The sequence below is a fragment of the Peromyscus eremicus genome, chromosome 1 (genome assembly GCF_949786415.1).
Source record: "Peromyscus eremicus chromosome 1, PerEre_H2_v1, whole genome shotgun sequence".
Lineage (NCBI taxonomy): Eukaryota > Metazoa > Chordata > Mammalia > Rodentia > Cricetidae > Peromyscus > Peromyscus eremicus.
Window position 1 is genome coordinate 97,237,619 of NC_081416.1, and position 6,758 is coordinate 97,244,376.

A 6,758-nucleotide genomic window follows, 5' to 3' on the forward strand; every position below is an offset into this window, starting at 1 on the left:
AATCAGAGAGGTGTCATCCAGCAACTAATGGGAGCAGAAACAGAGACCCACAGTAAAACAGGAGCAGAGCCAGGGGAAGCACACTGGGAAGTACACATGCCTTTAATCCCAGGAAGTGAGGGCAGAGTGGAGAAAGGCATATAAGGTGTGAAGAAACAGGAACTAAAGCAGTTCAGATAAGACTGTTTCAGATGAGGACTCAGAGGTTTTCAGTCTGAGGATTCATGGAAACAATTGGCTAAGGAGTTGGCAAGTTGAGGTTGGCTGTGACTTACCCTGCTTCTCTGATCTTTCAGCTTTCACCCCAATATCTGGCACTGGATTTTTTTATTAAAAGACCATCAAAGATTTGAACAGTAGACATTTGCAGGAAAATCAGTGGAACTAGAGGTCATTGTCTTAAATATGTCAGATTCAGAAATATAATAGCATGTTTTCCCCCATAGGCAGAACCTAGATTAAGTTTGTGTATGGGGGAAGATCTCAAAAGTAGAAAGATGACTATGAGAGGGGAGCAAAAGATCTTCATGGGTTGAAGAAGGCTGAGAGTATAAGGTAATTATTATTCAAGCCCAGAGTTTCAAAAGCACCAGGATTAGTTCCAAATATCAAAAAAAGAACTAGGAAAAGTCTATGGAAATTTGAACATCTTTTGTTATTGCAGCATCAGCTGGCTTGGATACAAGGGTCCCAGTCAGGCCCATAAGGAACAGCAGTATTTATGCATATGCAAAACAAAGAGAAATGGATTCAAATTCCCAAGGCTTTATTTAACTTCTAGTGAATACGTTCTATGTGTCTACCTTATCTTCTTTAACAATCAAAGCCTCAGCTGAAATGTATTCAAAATTATGAGAAAGATGCTTCCTGATCCCATTTGTGTTCAACCTGCTGCTTCCAAATCAGTTATCCAAAGGGTGACAATGACCTTTCAGACTGCAATGTATTCATGAGTCTTTCCTGCTGTTTAACCTTTCTGCGGTTTTCTACCACTTGAATATAAAAATGTAAAGATTAAGGTTTCCCATCCCATCTTTGTCCATCCTGGCTTTCTGGGATACAGTCACATGCACCACATTTTAGATTCTTTCTTTAACATTCACACATACACACACACACACACACACACACACACACACACACACACACACAAACACACACACCTTCCTTCCATTCTCCCATTCTGTTTTCATGTCCTATTCATGCCTCAGATCCATACACAAACTAATATCAAATGAGGTTAATGTGGGTGTTTTCCCCACTGCTATGCCAAGTGCTATAAAATGAGAATGCTTAGGAAACATTTGATACGATTATTATATTAAAATGAATATATTCAATAAAGCAACAAAAAGTGGATGAATCACTAAAGGCAGAAAATAGAGTATATAATAGATGGTCAGAAAAGGCAATTATAATTATCTCAGAAGGTATCAAAAAATTATTAGGATTCGTCTTTTCTTGTTTTTGTCCTTTTTATTTCTTCTTGAGTTTGTTACCTTAAAGGTAAAGGAGAAATGATGTAACTAATTAATTTCAAAAATAAAAAAATAGATTATATTAAAAAACTCAGACAAGACTTTTTAGTATTTACTTCTTTCTGTTTGCTCTAATGAGCTTTCTAATGCAAAGAAAGGAATAAGAACCTAATGAAGAGTATTAGATCATAAGTTCATAAATGCTCCATGTGTTAGGTTGTGTTAAATCTTCATGGGACCAGGACCTGTCCTTAGTGCATGAGCTGGCTGTTTGGAGCCTGGGGCCTATGCAGGGTTGCTCTGCCTGGGTGAAGGGAGGAGGGGACTGGACCTGCCTCAACTGAATCTACCAGGCTGGGCTGAATCCCCAGGGGAGTCTTTACCCTGGAGGAGATGGGAAAGGAGGGTGGTTTGGGGGGGACGGTGGGGGGGTGCAGGTAGAGGGATGACAGGGGAATCCATGGCTGATATGTAAAATTAAATTATAAAAGAAAAAAAGAAAAAAGAAAAAACTTCACTATTACCCTTTTTCTTTCCCTCTGGTGACATTTCCAAAGAAGGAAAGATTTGCATAAAATATGTGATGTGATGTCCTTTTAATGAGCTTTGACCCAACTCAAGCAGGCTTGTGAGGAAATGTACTATTTTTTTTTTCCTGCATTCAATCATCTGGGGAAAGCCATTTATATGGTACCTTGATCTTGCCAGAAGGGCTGATAATTGATTCCCGCTCGCCTCAAGTATCTCAGAAAGCAAGTGCAGCTGCTTCTAAGCTTCAATTCTCTCAATGCTGATAGTTTTTATGAAGACAGAGTAACCTCTCCTAGTGACATCTGTTAAGAGGGTAGACAGGGAAAGGGGAAATACAAGGAGAAGAACCAAGACCATAGAAAATTTTAGAAAGTTGAGAGAAGACTGAATCTATTTTTTCTGCTTACCTGAGCTTTGGGGAATAGTAAAAAGGGAGTTGTAATGAGTTTGTAAATATCAAACCACATAGCAACTTTCTAGGAAATTTAAACCAAAAACTGAATGCTGCCATAATCCAGCCAGGAAAATTCATTCTTTTCTAATTCATGCAGGCATGAAAAGACATGGTAAGGATAGTAATCACAAAGAAAGAAAGAAAAGGAAAAAAATGAAGGAAAAAATCCAGGACTACAGTAAGGGAATTAGGACTCATTTGCCTCATATGCAAAATTTATGAAAACACAGAATCTTCAGTACTATGATAACAACTATTATAATAAGCAATCAAAATATTGTCTATTATTTCATAGATGAAATATTACAATTTAGGTAAAGACCAGAGTCATTCCAAGCTCTAATAAAGCCTCATGCAAAAGGAAACATGTGTGTTCCTAGCTTCAAGGAAGTAAAAAACATCAATAATATTCAAATTTTGCTTCTTTGCTAATCTATTTTTAACTAAGAGAATTACTATATTTGATTGACATTTTCTCTTGACTAAGTGTGTATTAAAAGTACTTTTAAATTAATCTTAAGTGGAATATAATAGTTTATGTTTTGATGAAAATAGGTTTAAAATAATTTTGTGAGATTAATACAGTATCTTCTCAATTTTCCAATGTATTTCAAAAATCTTAATGGTCCAGAGAATGATAAAATATGTAAAAGCATATTTATACATGCCAAATTTAATTTTTTCTCTCTTGCTTTAGACTCTACTATGGCTGTCACATCTCTAGATATTATTTTTGGCTTTTTAAGAGAATTTTCTGTGTGAGTGATGCATTGACATCATTCTCCTCTTTCCAATTCCCCCAGCTCCCTTCTACTCCTCAAATTTTATGCTGCATTTTGATATTTAGCTTACTGTAGAGTCTGTGCATTACCACTGAGCTTTTAAAATGTTATAGGCAATGTTATTTCACTGATTGCTGGATTTTCTAGCACCCTCGATGACATTTTTTTCTGCCTGATGTCACATACTCGAGGTCAAAACTACTGTTCGTGGCACATGATAAGTATGCTAACAACAGGGCAAACAAGAACTTTAAATAGAAAGATTTGTGTTTAATGAAATAACTAAGCTAAATATTTAAATGAAAATTAACATGACAGATAGGCTCTAACTTGGAGTGGGAGGAGGGAAGAGAAGGGGATCTGTGGTTGGTATCTAAAATGAATAAAAATTTTCTTAATAAAATAAAACACAGTTCAAGAGAGAGAAAAAAACTCTATAGTATACAAGAACTACAGTAATGATCAGAATGCCTGGAAATCAGCAATTTTAACACATGAGCTGTGCCATTTCAGGAACTTCCTACAGACCACCACACTTTCCTTTAACTCCACTTCCACAGTTTTCTTCTTGACTAGAGTTCTAGGGCTGGAAGCTTTTCATGTGTGGTTTTCCATCCATTTTTGCTGTCTCTATTTGATTGCCTTCTTGGGAAACTGCAGTATACTCTGTGTGGTGGTGAGAGATGTCAGTGTCCATGAGCCCATGTACTATTTCCTCTCCATATTCTCTGCTACTGACATGGGTATCACTATTTCTTCTCTTCCTACAACACTGGATATCTTACGATTCAACACCAGCCTTGATGGATGCATCCTACAGATGTTCTTTCTGCGTGGATTCACCATTATGGAATCATCTCTGCTTTTAGCCATGGCTTTTGACCATTTTGTTGTCATCTGCAAGCCCCTGCAATGTGCTAGAATCTGAACCAACTCTAGGATCACAAAAGTGGGGGGTAGTGATTTGTGTATGTATGCTGTTCATTCTGATGCCCTTGCTCCTGCTCTTTAAATGACTGACTCTCTGTGGCCCTAATGTGCTTTCTCATTCCTTACTGCTAACACCTGGATGTGCTCAAGTGTTCTTGTTCAAGTATTAAAGTCAACAGCATTTGTGGGGTAGTTGCTCTCATTCTGAAAACAGGTATAGACATCCCCTGAGTTTGCCTTTCCTATGTGCTTATCATCAAGTCTATCCTCAGTATTGCCTCCACAGAGGAAAGGCAAAGGGGCTTTGGCACATGTGTCTCTCATATTGGTGGTGTCATAATCTTTTACATCCCCTGCATCGTCTTGTCTCCAGTCCATCGCTTTGGTCATAATGCCTCTCTATATGTTCATACACTAATGTCCAATCTCCAGTTCCTCTCTCCCCTCCCCCCAGTGTTAAACCCTATTTTATATCATGTAAGGACTAAACAAATCCGTAAAGCTTTTATCAAGATTTTTCCAAGCACAGAGTAGATTATCTGACTAGGCAATTATCTAGATGGGACAATCTTCCTTTCATCCTCTATTTTCTTCTTTCTTCAACATTTTACTTCTTAACATCAGGGTTTTTTCCTTAGGGATGATAATACAAGTATACACAAGAATCTTATCTCTCTTCTTAAATACTTTCTGTGGTCTCATAGTAGAGACATGAAACTAAATAATAACAACAGTAATACTACAATAAAAAAATAATGATGATGATTGCCAAATTATTCAAGAAGCTGTATAGACACTGAGGCAAATACAAATCATCCTTAGAGAAAGTGATTAATTGGACTGAGAATAAGTTACAACAAATATAGATATAATATGCTGAGACCCAGAGCACATCATTGTGAATCCAACAAAGACTGTACCAAGGATCTACATACAGTTAGTGTAATAGGAACAAGTGTTACGTCCAATATGGAAAGGAGTAAGAAGTGTAATATATGAGATTATGGAAGAATCTTTATACTTGGCAAAGTCACAACTATAAAAGCTTCCCGAAGGAGATAATGTGTAATGAAACAATTGTAGTGACAATGAAGAAATGGAAACTCTGCACTGTAGTCTATAGGCAGTTGTGCCTACATTCTCTCCTTGACCCACAAGATCATATGTCCGTCCTCAAATAAAATTATTTATGAGCCAACTTTTCAATATTACAAAAGACAGCCCAGCCAGTGCAGCATGGTAAAAAAATATAAATAGACACGTATTCACAAATATTAAATGGAAAGAAATGAAGAAATATGTATACTAACACTCACTTAAAATAATGTTATATAGAAAACAAAAAAGAATCTGTATATAAGCTTTTTATGATTAAATGATTTGGAAACATATCTACCATAAGGCTACCATACAAACATTAGTGCTTATATTTCCTACTAAAACAAAATAAATGTAATATGTTTAAAACATCCAAAGTAATGAATATTTAAGGATAAATTTAAAGAAGTCTAAGACATCTCTACCTGAAAACTGAATTAGAGAAATTCTAAATAAATGGAAACATAAGCCATTCTCATTGGACAATTTATTACTTAAACTGTTGTAAAGTTTCTCCCAAAATTGAATTGTATACTCATTGCAATTCCACCAGAACCTCACAAATGCCTATGTGTATATGTTTATTATGTATGTATATAAGTGTGTAATTATGTTAAGCTGCTTTTAAATCCATGATGAAATTATAACAATGAACTTTGAGTTTTATTCTACTTGTTATCTGTTATTACAAAGCTTTGCTAATTTAAACAATATAGTTTTACTCTGACTTGACACAAATTAAGTGACAAGACTGAATAGAATACAAAACTGATAGCCACGTATTTAGTCGATGTAATTATATAATGTAACAATCTTATAACAGTAGGGGAAAAGATGATTTCCTTTGTAGAATTTACCCAGTTATTTGTCTGTGACCCCATTTTACACCTTAAGAAATGGATTCCTTTTCCTTAAAATTCTTTTCTTATACATTACACCCTGACAACAGTTTCCCCTCCCTCCACTCCTCCCACATCCCCCTCACACCTCCCCTCCCCCACCAGATCCATTCCTCCTCCATTTCCCTTCAGAAAAGATCAAACCTTCCAGGGAGATCAACTGAACACAGCTTAACAAGTTACAGTAAGACTAGGCACAGACCCTCCTGTCAAAGCTGGACAAAGCAACCCAGTAGGAGGAAAAGGTCCCAAGAGTGAGCAAAGAGTAAATGGGTTTCTAATGGAGTTTATTTAAAGGTGAATGATTTTTTAAAAAGCTGCTATAGATGATATAGAGCAATATACTTGTTTAAGTATATAACAAATGGCATATGGAAACCACTAAATAAAAATTTGAAATTTAATAGAAACTTTTATTAAACAAAATACTATGTTAATTTTATATCAGTTAGCTAGACCACAATACACAGGTATTCACAAAGACCTTTTGCAAGTTTATTCATAGTAGCTTTATTTAAAACAGGTAAAATGACAAGCAATACAAAACATTCATCAACAGGTGGAAAGGAAAACACATAAGGATTAC

The 6,758-nt window shown here is 35.9% G+C and overlaps 1 pseudogene; it reads left to right on the forward strand.

The window, feature by feature from the left end:
* The first annotated feature begins 2,562 nt into the window (after positions 1-2,562).
* LOC131911947 (olfactory receptor 51F1-like) lies at positions 2,563-4,709 on the forward strand (annotated as a pseudogene).
* Positions 4,710-6,758: the final 2,049 nt, after the last annotated feature.